This window comes from Chanodichthys erythropterus, chromosome 2 (assembly GCF_024489055.1).
Source record: "Chanodichthys erythropterus isolate Z2021 chromosome 2, ASM2448905v1, whole genome shotgun sequence".
Taxonomy (NCBI): domain Eukaryota; kingdom Metazoa; phylum Chordata; class Actinopteri; order Cypriniformes; family Xenocyprididae; genus Chanodichthys; species Chanodichthys erythropterus.
Window position 1 is genome coordinate 26,281,705 of NC_090222.1, and position 15,796 is coordinate 26,297,500.

Here is a 15,796-nt window from a genome sequence, read left to right on the forward strand (position 1 = left end):
TTGTGACTGTTGTGTAAATAGAGTAGTTGTGACCTGCTCTCTGAATCGGCTGGTCTATGTGACCTTGCCCTTCCATCATAACAGGAACACAGCGGGAACGAAACAGAGATGAGACACGAGCCAGATGACTAAGGTTTTACTTGAAAGCATCTCATTCTCTTGTAAGGGACTTCAGAAATCATTATAGGGTTTGTTGAAAGATAAACAGGGATGTGAATTTGGAATATGCTGTGTCGAGCACGGGACAGATGCTTCTGGTCATATTGCACCCCGGGGGGCAATCGAGGTTCAGATTAATCAAGTGGCTTTTAGCAGGATCGCTGCTTCTTTTGGACTCTATGGAATTCACACACAAATAAAAACAAAAGCGCACAGCCAAATGCACAAGAGGTCAGTTAGTGATATTTATAGTCTCCGCTCAAGGTCTTATGGAAGATAATGCCACACATATCAAACCATCAGTAAATGGAAAATAACACCACACCAAAGGCTGGAGTATCAGAGGCCGATTAAAAGATGCTGATACCTACACTCTAAACTTTATATGTTCCTGTCCATTATTTTAAAAAAAAATCAAATTCCACTGAAGATTGTCTATTGAACAGAGATTAAACTAAAACTGATACTGAAATGAAGAGCAGGAAGTCTCAGCAAACAAACAACCTTTTTTTTTTTTTTTTTTTTTTTTAAATAATGGACAGGAACATATAAAGTTTAGAGTGTAGGTATCAGCATCTTTTAATTTAATCTTAAAATTTGTTTTAATCATGAAATATTAAATTGAATAATTATATGCTTAAAAAAATTGTCAGTTAGAAATGAAAGTCATGATACTTTATATTCTCTGATGCTGAGTATGTTATTTTAAGATAAAGTAAATTTGTTATATATTTAAGGGAGTATTTGTATATATTCTCAATTGTATATTTGTTTTTTTATATATATTTATTATTTTATTTTATGCTAGATACTAGATTTTTATACTGGAAAACAAAACAAAAAAAGTTAACATTTATTTTGCACTGTGAAATCAATAAATGAGGCACTCAATTACAACCAGAATTCCAGAAATGTTGGGACATTTTTTAAATTTGAATAAGATTAAAACTAAAAGACTTCCAAATCATATGAGCCAATATTTTATTCACAATAGAACACAGATAACATAAATGTTTAAACTGAGAAATTTTACAATTTTATGCACAAGATGAGCTCATTTCAAATTTGATGCCTGCTACCGGTCTCAAAATAGTTGGGACAGGGGCATGTTTACCATGGTGTAGCATTCTTTTCAAAACAGTGTGAAGACGTCTGGGCATCGAGGTTATGAGTTCCTGGAGTTGGTGTTGAAATTTGGTCCAATTCTTTCCTGATATAGGTTCCCAGCTGCTGAAGAGTTCGTGGTCATCTTTGATGTATTTATTTTCTATAGGTGAAAGATCTGGACTGCAGGCAGGCGGCAGGCCAATTCAGTCAATGATTTCCAACAACAATGTCAAATTTGGACTCGTCTGACCACTTTGTCCAATTTAAATGAGCGTTGGCCCACAGGACACGATGGTGCTTCTGGACCATGTTCACATATGGCTTCCTTTTTGCATGATAGGGCTTTAGTTGGCATCTGCAGATGGCACGGCGGATTGTGTTTACCGACAGTGGTTTCTGGAAGTATTCCTGGGCCCATTTTGTGATGTCATTGACACAATCATGCCGATGAGTGATGCAGTCTGAGGGCCCGAAGACCACGAGCATCCAATAAGGGCCTTCGGCCTTGTCCCTTATGCACAAAGATTTTTCCAGTTTCTCTGAATCTTTTGATGATGTTATGCACTGTAGATGATGAAATTTGCAAAGCCTTTGCAATTTGACATTGATGAACATTGTTTCCACAATCTTTGTATGCACTCTTTCACAGCTCTGTCCATCTTTACTTCTGAGAGACTCTGCCTCTCTAAGACATCCCTTTTATAGCTAATAATGTTACAGACCTGATATCAATTAACTTAATTAGTTGCTAGATGTTCTCCCAGCTGAATCTTTTCAAAATTTCTTGCAGCCATTTGTTGCTCCCGTGCCAACATTTTTGAGACCTGTAGCAGGCGTAAAATTTGAAATGAGTTTGTTTAGTGGATAAAAGTGTAACATTTCTCAGTTTAAACATTTGTTATGTTATCTATGTTCTGTTGTGAATAAAATATTGGCTCATGTGATTTGAAAGTCTTTTAGTTTTCATTTTATTCAAAGAAAAAAAAAAGTCCCTACATTTCCGGAATTCAGGTTGTATCTGCATTGGATCACACCACATAAATAAACATCAAAATTAATGTTAACACTTTGTAGGTATATCTAAAAAACACGTTTAAAAAACAATTTAGTGCGTTTAGTGCTCAAATGAAACCACTGATAGTATCCGTTTCTCCTCTTTCTTGACCTCTTTTTGAGTGCAAAGGTATGTGTGTGTAATGATTGTATTGTTTGTTTTTATGTGTGTGCATGTTTGCGTGTGTATCTGAAAAGTCTGTTGTCTTGGCAGTTGCTTTGTTAGTTTTCCTCAGGGCAGGACTGTGTGATGTCTGGTTTGAAACAGAGAACCACTCAAAGCTCAAAATATACTCACTTCAAACATGAGCCCAGCTTACGTGACTGAGTCAGAGAAAGACCTAGTCTCAGAGAAGAATAAGGTAAATTTTGAGTATTTTACTAAGAACATCAGATTCAAGTGATGTGGGAGTCCACTAAGCTCCTCTGTGTTAGATTCAAGTGGCTTTATTGGCATGGTAAAAAAAGGTATTGCATTGCCAAAGCAATTAAATAACATTAAATAACAAAGTTTGATAAAATTATAGCAATGACAAGAAAAAGGGTGGACAAAAGTATACAATTAATTTGTCAGCACTGATGTTAGCGTGCGGTTTGTCATCCTGTTGCACTGGTTACTCTTCTGTCACGACAAGACTTCACAAACCTGGTAGCCAGGTTTGCGCTTGCTGAGGTTTCTTCTAGCAAGTTGGGAGTTTGTTCTTTAGCAAACTCATTAGACGCAGGTTACAGGTGAGTAAATCCATATATTATTTATACATCAAAAATCATGCACTAATGACTTTTTTTTTGATGACCCAGAGAGTTTAGAACTTTGCAATGTTTTCAGTAACAAGGCTTTGTTAAGTCATAACTGTTTCAAAATTTTAGTGGTTCACTGCTGGGGGGCGATTTCTGTGAACCCATGAATCATGCACTTTCCCATAGCAGATCTAGGCAGGTGGAGCTGGGGAGGTGGAGGACTTCAGAGGAACTTTGATAGCGTGCGGCAGGACAAGCTTACAGCAAACACTGAACCAGACTATTTAAATGTTGAGGATCAGCAGAGGCCATTCTGCTTGTGCTATGCAGTAATGATGTGATTGCTTGCAGATTGCATGTAAAGGACCAATCACCATAAGCCCTTCAGTGTTCCCATGACTGAACTAGGTATAAAATAAATTTAATGTGACTTAATGGTGATTTTCTTCAAGTTTGATACTGAAATGTCATCCTGACCATCAAAATTCAATAAATCCTTCAGTATTGCCACACAGTCTGAGGTAATAATTTGATGCTTTCACATTTACAGTTAAAGATAATTATTAAATAATTATGTTTGCTCATGAATGAGTGAGAGTGATCTTTCCTGACTATAACACATGCACATCCTCCTCTTCCCTCTGATATCAGCAGTGCAACAAATCTGATTAATGACTATAAACAATTAGCAAAATGTTTATTTCACAGAGAAACAAACAGGCCGCTCCAGTGGCTGTGCCTGCTGATTAGTCCATCATGACACTGTTGTACCTTTCAGACGGACCCTCAGTCTGACACACAGCACGACAGACACTTCAATAGCATCTCTTCATCTCGCACATCAACAGAGACAGGTCAAATACGGAGAATTGCAGCTATTTTTTGGTTGGGGTGGGGGAGGGGTCTTTCTAGGCAGTCTTTCCAGGTTCCACATTGTCATAAGAACATTGAGTTTAGAAACGCATTTAAATCTCTCAAACCTAATTGCAGTAATGTTTAAAAATGACTCACAGTTCAGGGAGTCAACTCAGTAGCGAACTCATTAAAGGCTCTGATGTTTCACTGGCAGAGTGAATCTGATGCAAGCCGCATCGCTAACTAATGAGGCTGTTTGAATCTTTTTTCACTGACTCATTAAAAAGAACTAAAAATTTAACATCACGTTGTTTTTGTTGCTGTGGACAGGAAACACTATAGCTTGAACTACAGAGCTCATCACTGACAAAACTGCATAGGCCTATGGTGCACACAAAGTTTGCTTGCGATAAAATGTTTAATTATTGTTGCACATTTATTATTTTGATCCTTTTAGTCACAGTCAGGTGCCCAGGTTAATCTACAAAGCCCATCTGGTGTCAGTCAGAAGCAATAAGGTGATAAATTCTTATAATTTCTGTATTTAGTAGTCTATAACACATAGCTCTGCTAGTTTACAGGAAATGTTGATGTAGATCTATTTAATCTGTCCATTGAATATTGTCACATCTGTTCCTCAATGATTAATCTTACATTACAAAGAACAAAGATCACATGTGAACCCACAGACGTGTAGATTTGGACCTGGTCTCTTGTTCTGCTGTAATGGGAGGAGGCAGAACTGTTCTGTCTGTACTACTTTGTTGCCCGTGATCCTCATTAAAGCAAGAGGTCCTTCCTGAGGCACTGGGTGAATCTGCAAAGAGAACCAGACAAAGGTAATAGCTACAGGCTGCTCCCTTTGCTTTGCTCAGACCTTTTTATCAAGCCTTATTTGAAGACATCAAACCCCATAAATTGGGATGGAGGGGATGTGAGCAGAATCAGAAAAAATACAGGAGAAAGAGACGGGGGTGGGGAAAGGGGGAGTCAATATTTTAATTATTATTTTACTTATTATTTACTTATTACTTAAGTTATTATTGTTTTCTTTCTTTATTTATTTATTTTTGTTTTAATATTATTCCTTTGTTGTCATTTAAGTTATTATTGTTTTTTAATTTTATTTATGTATTAACTAATATATAAACGTGTAAAAATATTTATTTATATTAATATTATATATTTAAATATTTCCATATTTATTATTATATTCATAATTAGTATTATTACTATATTTAAAGGGATAGTTCACCAAAAATAAAAAATAAAAAATTACTCACCCTGTATAAATATCCTTTTTGTGTGAACTATACCTTTAAAATTATTATGTGTGAATTTATATTATTTGAGTTTTTATCATTATATTTTATTGTTTGTTTTCTTATTTGTGTGTGTGTGTGTGTGTATATATATATATATATATATATATATATATATATATATAATGTATTTTATTTTAATATTGTATTTAATTTCTTCTATATCTATATAGAAGATTTTAATACAAAATCTTCTAAAATAAAATACATGACATATACATAATATAATGATGAAAAATATTACATGTGTCAATTTATTAATATGAATTGTATTTGCACTTCATTCTTCTTCTGACTGTCACAACCCCAGTTTTGTTGGAAAGGGGGTGAGGGTCTCATCTGAGGGTGGGTGATATGTGACAGAATCTCTTTGTCAATTTCCAAGGGTGGAGAACCTCTGAAGATGTCATGAGCTGCCTATGCTGTCACCTCGACACACCTCAAACACACACACACACACGCACACACACACACACACACACACACACACACACACACACACACACACACACACACACACACACACACACACACACACACACACACACACACACACACACACACACACACACACACACACACACACACACTTGTTTAAAGGCCAGATGAAGTGTGACCAGCCTGTATGTCAGTCCTAGAAACTGAATAAAGCAAATGAGGGACAGTGAGCACACAGCATTAGTACGACAGCATGTGTGTCTACCAGGGCATTTTTGGGTACATTCATATTTATATGTATGCGTCTGTGTCTTAGCGTCTCTGACATCTCTAGGGGCTCTCGTTAGGAGGTTTTCCAGACTGTTTGTGTGCGGTTATGCATTTGTGCCTAAGGGACGCAGCATGGGAAACAGTTCAAGGCCTAATTTAATTGTGGCGGTACAGACAGACCTGTAACATTTCAATGGTGTAGGAGCATGTGTGTTTGTGTTTGTATGTGTGTTCCCATCTGTATTCCGTGTGCCACTCTGTTGATCTCTATGCTGAAGTCTCTGTGATGATGAGCCTGCCCCCTTCGGAAATATCGCCTATGGTCTTTTGAAGGTCCTTTCATTTCTCCCACCCCTTTAAACCCCTCAGAGCCCTTGAATTACTGAAACTCTTTCCTGAAGATCAGCCTTACAAATGATCATTCTTACTGCTATAAGTCACATGGTTTTTTTTGTTTTTTTTTTTATTCATAGCAAGATATTTGACCAGTTCGTTAATTTAGTTGGGTGTGTTTTGTTACCTGTTTGTATGCAAAAAAATGTACATCTGCAAGTTTCTGATTAACAGATTAATATTGTTTTTATTTAACAATATAAGTGAATGATACAATTCCATTTACTCTATTTCAGTAATAGTATTATAATTCGTATGTCATATTATGTGTTCTAACAATAAACCCATGCACAATATACAACAATAGACAACATTTAGGTTTTGAATCGCTCAAACTTGTATTACAATCCATGTTGGGGTAGGTGAAACTAGATCATATAATATTACACTGTTATTCATTATTTGGGGTTGGTAAGACTTAAAGGTGGGGTAAGCCGTTTTTCAAAAACGCTGTTTGACATTGTTGATATTCGAAATCAGCCTAAACAAACACACCCTCTCTTCATTGCTCCGCCTCCAAAACGCACCCTCCAATCCTAACCACCCTGCTCCGAGTCGGTCTTGAACCCCGGGCCCAATCGCTGCTGGCAGGTGAGGTGAGTGCACTAACAATGATGCTAAACACCGCATTCTCCAGCAGTTGTCAGTGTGCAGTGGTTTACCAGCAAAACTCTCACTATCTGGCCACTGTTACAGATGCAATGCGAGAGTGCAACCTGGTCTCATGGAAAGACGTACCTGTTGGAACGTTTTCGCGAGTCGCAAAAATACGTACCAATACGTACATATCACTGCAGTTTCCTACAGAAATGAACACTAGAGGCAGTAAAACAGCAAACGCTTTTAATCGTTTCCATAGACAGTTACGATTACAGGGTCAGATTATGGATAAATAAAGACTTGTTTTTACTCTTTGCACAATATTATGTTATGACTTCAAAACGCTTTTTGCCAAAGTGCACGATTTGTAAACAAAAATATTTTGGACTTTGCATCGGTTAACCAGCTCCATATGTTTCGCTTTTCTGACATAACAAGCTTGCTCGGTAGCTCAGCTGATAGGGAGTTGGACTTAGGACAAGGAAGCCTTGGGTACGAATCCGTGTAAAAATGAGTCACGGTAAAAGAGCTCAAAGATGAGAGATCAAAACAAGCTAAAACGACACGATTACGGATGCTTTTTATGTCACATTTGCTTTTGTTAACACTATCGGGTAGGTTTAGGTGTAGTGTTAGTGGTACGTTATTTTAAAAAATAATGACGCACTACAGTTTTAGTGCCACTCACCGGACAAAATTTCAAATCAGAACTGCGGTGATTCGTATAAAAACCAACGTCATAAAAACATACCATAGTATGAACATGCTTTTAGCGCCATTCAGTGGACATTTCACATTAAAACTGCAGTGATGTGTACGTATTGGTACGCATTTTGCGACTCACAAAACGTTCTCGCAGGTACCTTTTTTCTAATGAGACCAGGCTCAGAGAGTTGATGTCTGTTTATCACAACTGACATGCAACAAAATAATGCTTCACGAAAAATAAAGCGCACACGATGAACAAATGACAAGGAAGCACAAAAAAATGAACGTACAGTACACAAGAGTAAATACAAACAAGAGTTTGTTGTTAGTCACCAACAGCACAGCAGCTCTAGACAATCAATGACAGCGTTACTCGCATGTGAAGCGGAATCAAAGCAGCCTCCACATCTGTTTTCAGGCCTTCCCGATTAGCTGTCTCCAGCACTGGAAAGCTTATCTAATATTAACACAGGTCCTAAAGCACTTGCCCAGTGATAATCCTTCATTCCAGTGATGGTCTGCATTGTCTCATATCTCTCTTTCTGTTTTTCTTCTTTATTGTTCTGTCTTGACCATCATACGCCCCACATAGTTTGACATGTTCACCGAAAGCCGGTTAATGACTGTTGCGATCAAATTTTACCCCCAACGAAATTCTGGCAATGTCAGAAGATTTGGCGCACAATCCTCCAGTGTGACTTCTCCTACGACAAACCTCAAATTGTCTTTGTTTTTCAAGACAAGTTGTGATCAAAATTAACGATAGAGATGTCTTTGTTAGCCACCATTTCAGTCCCGCGTGTAATGCAGCTCACAGTCATCGAATGTGTGTGGGTTGATGATGTAAATAATGTTTATGCGTGGTTATTGAAAAAACAAAAAACTTAAGTCAGTGAAATAAGGCCAAAAAAGTATATTGAATCTGTGTTCACAAGACTTCTGGGTATTGGAGGTTGTAGACTAGAGTTTTTACTTCAGAATTATGTAAAAATTATGCTGCCTACTCCTTCATATAAAACAATATATTGATTTAGTTTTTGTAAGACACTTTTTGTCAAGAAACACAGTATGCGTGGAGGCATGAATCATCATGAATAATGGGTCATTTACACCTGAAAAGACAAAAGAATCACATAATAATGACCTGAAATGACTTGCATATTAATGAGGCCTTTCAGTCAGGTAGGCTGTGAAAAAAAAAACTCTGTAATGTCTCAGCTCATCATAAACAGCAATACTGTGAAATATTATTACAATTTAAAATAATGGTATTCTATTATATTCTTTAAAATATAATGTATTTCTGTGATGCAAAGTGTCTGAACAAATGTTACCTCTATGGCATTTCATATAGGCTTTTAGCTTAAAATCATGCACATTTGGAGAAATATTGATGGATTCTTATATATTTATGTCAATTTTCTATACTGTGAAGTAATATTTATTGTCATCACTATGAGTGCTGGATACTGTGTTTTCAATTCATACTTGCAGCCGGAGGGCGCTCTGTACACCTTTAGGCCACAAATTCATATAAAGAAGAAAAGGAACCAGGAACTAACGGCATGTCTTCTAGAGATCGCTAACCATGGCTTTAACATCCAAATAAACACTTTTCAAGACATAAATACACGATTGAGACAATGCATACAAGTATTGCCTCTGAATTTGCGTCTGAATAGCGCTGGCTCCGTGGGTGTGGCCGCATTAGCGGATAATGAGCTGAATCACAGACTTCTGACATGGCTCTCTTTTCATACAGACACATACACGATTTAAAACCTGACATTTCAACGTTTTTTTAGACATAAGTGTCATTTTTTTGTCATTAGTATTCATAAGTTACAGTTCATTTTCTGAGAACTATCAGATTGGACTTCGCTCAGAGGGAGACGAGAGATCACGCATCATGTTAGTTTTCTTTATTTTACAAAAAGCACAACATTGTGTTTTTACTCTGAGTGTATACAAATAAAAGAAGACATTCTATAGTTTCAATTGATGTATTACTTATGTCTCTATGAAAAGAAATGACGGAGTATTTTAAGTCTGTCTTGCTGCAATGTGAAAAAAAAATCTTGCAAAATGCGCCGGCGCGTTTTCAGACCTCAGGGAGTTAACATACAAAAAGTGTCATCATGAATTTGATCAAAATACAGTAAAATGTAATGTTGTAAAACATAATTACATTAAAAACTGTTTTCTATGTTAATATATTGTAAAATGTATGTATATGAATTTTCAGCATCTTTACTCCAGTCTTCAGTGTCACATGATCCTTCAGAAATCATTCTAATATGCTGATTTGCTGCTCAAGAAACATTTCTTTTCATCATCAATGTTGAAAACAGTTGCTGCTTAATAGTTTTGTGGAAACCTTGGTACATTTTTTTTTCCTGACTTTTTGATGAATAAAAATTTCAAAAGAACAAAATCTATTCGAAGTAGAAATCTTTTGTAACATTTTAAATATTTTACTATTACTTTTGATCTGTTTAATATGTCCAGAATAAAAGTATTAATCTCACTTAAACTCTGGAACAGAAGCTGGATTTTCAAGATTTTCAAACTGGATGATCCCCAGAGAAAGTGGGTCAAGCCATTCCAAGGTCTTTTGGGGGGGGGGGGGGGGGGGATTAGACAGACTTTTGGTCTGAAGGTTCATCATGTGAAATTTTAGGGCAGCAATACAATAAAGCGTCAGCCCTAACAGAAAAAAAATTCCTGAAACATGTTGAAAATGGACACAATGCTATATTTTTGGAAACAAGAGATTGTCAGAATTGTGCAAAAAGACAAACCAAACTGACGTCATGATTGTGTTGTTCTTCTTGCAGACCCCTCTTCCCGTAGACCACCTTGTTTGTCAGATGGTGCTATTTTAAAACACACGCAGTCCTAACACTGGGAGACGTCTTTGTAAAAAGCCATCAGGCCGGTCAGAAAGCAACTGATCTGAGATTTTATCAGCCATTGAGCCTAAATCATTATTCCCAACATGGAGGTGTTTGATCAGTTTTAATATTTGCATGTCAGATAGAGGTCTGGCTTCTGTTTGAGTAGCTGAAACAGGGGCACGCAGGCTTTTTTCAAGCTGACTGACGGGGAAGGTAATGAGCCTGTATTATAACTGTTACCAAAATTAGCCTCCTGCTGTTGAATGCATCTTTGAAGGATTTTTCACGGCTCATTCTATAGTTACTTTACATCTTACGCTTTGTCTTATGACAGCCAGCTCTCTTGACCTGAGGAAAAAGATGAGAGTGTGACAGCCTAGCAGATCTCGTACACACAAATATACAGTATGTACACACACACAATGTCCTCTAAAAGCCTTATAGTTACTGCAAGGTATTTCCACACTGTCAGTCAATCACAGTCAAGAACAGTGATTCTGTGTCCGTAATGAGAGTCTACAGGACTTCAAAGGTTTACCAACACAAGGTGAGTGAAAGAAGGGTCTCTTTTAGGTCAGAGATGCAGACTGCACACCAAAGTCATAAAACACATGTTAATGATATGTTTTAAACTAAAAATAAACATGATGTGTATGAAAGAAAGAAGGGCATGTGTTGAACATATATCACCCCATCTTTGTAAATGGAGAATGATGAGAACTTAACAATGAACGATTGTCCGTATTTAAGGTAGAAGAGAACAAGAATATTAGAACAGTACAATAACAGCTTGTAATTATCTACACAAATGAAGTAATAGTGGGGCAAGTTGTCACAATAGAACCATTTAATGGCCTTTTATAGAGCTATTCTGTAAAATTTACACTTGTGAAAAACAAAATGACAACTAAACCCTGTTCTCTTGGAAAAAAAAAAGAAGAAGAATTTAGTCCCTTCCTGTTTTTCTGTTTTGTTTGTTTCTGCTGTTTTCCTTTGTTTTATCCTCTTCCTTTGCTGCTGTCTACTCATTTCTTTCCTTGGAAGGAGTTATAAAATATATAAATCATATCTGCAGCAATACAGTCTCATCCAGACTGCAGTCACATAACTAATTCAGGTACTTTGTTGCTTAATGGAGGCAAATGGTTGTCATTTTTTATGCCAGTGCTGTTAAAATTGCCCAACCCCATCTGAATTGCTTGATACAATGTTGCTCATTTTTTATTACCCAGTTAAACTCATTTTAATTTGCAAGAATAATGTCAAACCCAAACCTTAACCCCCTACAAATGTCAGCTTCCATTTCAGTCCTAGGCTTTGGACTCCACCCTTCCCCTTTGTGGCATTAACCAGCTATGACATCTATTTTCAGTATTCGAAAGGCAAAAAGGGGGAAAAAAATAAACATCAGTAGATAAATGAAAGAATTTATAATTCATTTCACAGTTTGTTCCCTCTGGATTTTTTGAGTGAAAAAAATGTTGGAGACAAGACAGTACTTGCCTTCAAAATGTTAATTTTCAGTTCACTCTAAGCATGGAATATTTCTGTTCGGTGATGTTTAAGATCCTATGGTGAATATTTTAAGTTCACAAAATTGTTCATTGAAGTAATAAAAAAATAAAAAATAAAATAAAATATTTCCAAAATTACTAAAAAAAATATAGACAAAAAAAAAATATAAACTGGCAGATGAAGTGTATTTTACCATTAGCTTAGCAACATGCTAACATCAAAATCTACTGGAATCAATTGTGAGTGTCCTGTGTGTAGCGTTACAAATATATAATCCTCCAACACGATCCGGGACCTTAAAATAAACCATCCACTTGTTTCAGACCCTGGGATCCTTCTAAAGTCTGTACGGAGGTGCAAACGAGCTGTTTAAACAACGCATCAAAGCGAACATTCACTATTCCATTTGTCTTGTTGTCGACAGACTCTAGTGCGTTGAGTATGTCAGAAACTGAATTCACATTTGTAAACTGTATCCAGTGTAGACAGCGTCAGTAATTATAATGGGTCCTATATGCTTTTAACAACATTCACATCCAGTGTAGGCAAATGTCAGCAGTTAAAGGCACAATATGTAAGATTTTTGCAGTAAAATATCCAAAAACCACTAGGCCATTGTTATATATCTTGTTCAGTTGAGTACTTACAATATCTCAGATGTTTCCAACTATTTGTAAATTGTGAGAAAATCACAATTTTAAAAACGGAGACGGGACGTGTCCAGGAGTCGCCTGCAGGGGCGATTCTAGGATTTTGATTTTAGGGGGGCTCAGCCCCCAATAAGGGTATGATTAAAAAAATATTATTTGACTGACTGTTGCTCATTTGCAGACCTACTCCCGCAGGACAAGAAAAAATGACGTATATCCATCTACAATGAAATATAAATTATTTTAGTTTTTTAGCTTTTTAACCTTTATAATCAACAATACGGTTGGATATTCAAAGTCACCCCATGAAAATTGATTTCATTTTAAGTATTTTAACTAACCAGCTAATATTCATTAAGAATATAGACAAACCATGTATTAATGTAATTGTCGGCAATATGATTAATCTGTTCTATATTTATTTCTATTTTTATTAAAAATAACAACATGAATTATCAATTTGCCACTTCTATAAATCAAGTACAAATCTAGTATAAATAGTATAAATCAAGAAAATCAAAAATCCCTTTACTCTACGCTTACTCTAATTTATGTATCATGACACTTCTCCTGATTCATTATTACTATATTTAATAATACAAAACAAAATAACTCCACATTCTCTCTCTGGGCCATCTAGTGCTTTCAGACAATGATGTGTGTCATTTCTGTGCATGCCTGCATAATGTAATGTCAAAATACATTATAATATGTCTGTAATTGTAAAAAGTAAATTAAAATAAATCATGATCGTTTTCTGAATCTAAAGTATGTTTTCATGGGTGTTAATCACTTCATTTTTGTAGGAATAAAAAACAACTATCACACAAGGGCTGAAGGTGAACGCAGCGAAATGTATAGACCTTATGTAGCCCCGCCCCTTTTCAGCGTTGCGCTCGTTGTCTTTTGACTTCCGGTTTGTATTTCCACAGCCATATTACATTTATGAATGAACTGCTCGTTTTAAAATCTTCCCGATCTACTGACATTTGTTAAGACATCTGCTTTAAACATAACAATGCTCATGATAACTTTCATTAACTCTACAACAAGTAAATCCACTTAACCAACTAATTATTCTTTGACAGTGATGCCATAGAAATGTACAGAGCTAACGCAAAACGGAAGTTCAAAGACAATTTTATAAAGATGCGGCGCGCTTGTTTCTCTGGTAAATAAGGTCTATAGAGCTTGGCAAACTACGTCACTGCGCATTGCATTCTGGGTAGTCGCCGCCTTGTTTTAGGTCATGCTCAGGAGCGTACAATGACAACAAATACAAATCACCAGATGAGAAAACGACTGTATTTACGTACATTTTTTTGAGAGCTCCTTGCACTTGCTTAGAATAAATGGAGTAATATTTGAATCTCTTGTATTCATTCGATTGCCCAGTCGTGTGGCCAGGACACGACACGCATAGAAATCACACTGCCGCCTCCTATCGGACCACAAACAGGACCAAAGTGATTTCTCTATTGCAGTTTTTAATAACTAAATGGCACCGATATATCTGCCAGATAAAATAATAAACACAATACAGATTGATCTCAGCCAGCATATCATCATATCGCCCTGATTTCTTCATGTTAAAGCATTAAGGGATAACATAAGAGCATGACCCTCTGTAATACATAGTTTCTATGGGAGGAACGCGCAACGCGTTTAACGTGAAATTAAACGCGTTGCGTTCAAATTCTGGGCTATTAGTATGATGTTTACTTACATTACGCCACATTAAGCGTTTTAGAATGTCCCGAAAACGGGACAAAATGGCGCTTCATTTCACATCCGTTTTCCACGCTGATGCAGATAGTTAATAACACAGCCAGCGTTCACCATTCTAATATGCTTTTAACTGTATAATATAAATTTTAACATCTTCCTCCACTATTTCCCAGTCTCTACTGTACTGACGTGACCTCCCGTGTGCTCCCAATGCTCCAGTAACATTACATTATGTAAACTGCAATGCATTTATGAAAAATAACTGCACCGATGCAGATGTAATATCATAGCATTAGCAATCTATCAATAAATGCACGCACACACGGCACACACCTTGTGCTCTCTGATGTTCGCTCTGCTCGGCGCCCCTGCAGATTGAAAAATGCGCTAAATCCAAGCAGAATCAGATAAGGGGAGGAGCCGAAACTTGACGCAGCTTGCCGCCGTTTCAAATGAGTTTTTTTTAAAGGGGACTGAAGCGATCAAAAATTTATTAATCAAATATTGTTTTAGGGGGGCTGGGCAGAAGTTTAGGGGAGCCCCCCTAAAAAGGGCCTAGTGACGCCCCTGGTCGCCTGTCACCTGTCATGGTGCAATGATGTATAACTATTCGTCGATGAGTTGCTCTGGAGGCAGTCATATGCAAATGTATTTGCCTGTGTGATGTCACAGATCCTGCAATATCAAAACGAGCCATTTTTGGAGCTTGTTTAAATGAACACTGTTTATAACGAGAACATTTTAAGCTCTGAAACTTGAAAAATGTTTTAATAGTACTAAGACCTCTTATATGTCAAAAGATCACGACAAGTTTGATTTCTCATGACCCCTTTACACCATACAATGCTGATTACATTTACGTCACATGCACTGTACCTAGCATATGAATAAAAACCTATATAGACCTACTTTGGGCAGCTGCCTATGTTAGCATACATATCATCTCACTAGGTTTTGTAACACAGCCAGACACAGAGACCATTGTCATCAGTCCTAAAACTTACAGTGAACATAATTAACATGTTAATGACAGTGGCCGAAGTATTAAATCCATCAGCATCAATGTAAGATTTTCCCTCTGGTAAGTCTAGTTTTAAGGCTTTCATATGCTCCACATCTACAGCCCCATGTGTACAGTTGTATTTGAGTCCAGACTCAGCAGTTCTGTTCTGCTAACACATCACTGCCCTCTTCATCATGAATTCTTGCACATTTCTCACCTGCACTCCGTCACAATGGCGTCCTGGGCAAAATATGCTAAGCACGCATAACCGCGTGCAATCAATAATAGTGTGCATGCTTTCGGCTTTTTGCATGCATGTGGATCCTCAGAGGGAGGATGAATGGGAGGCTGTTTAAT

General features: G+C 36.8%; 1 long non-coding RNA gene across 1 annotated transcript in view; it reads right to left on the bottom strand.

Annotated features, from left to right (window-relative positions):
- Positions 1-4,518: 4,518 nt before the first annotated feature.
- Positions 4,519-15,796, bottom strand: part of LOC137026980 (uncharacterized) — a 52,612-nt gene continuing 41,334 nt past the window's right edge. The window contains exon 3 of the long non-coding RNA XR_010895964.1: positions 4,519-4,732. This is a non-coding gene — a long non-coding RNA (uncharacterized lncRNA). The remainder of the gene's footprint in view (positions 4,733-15,796) is intronic.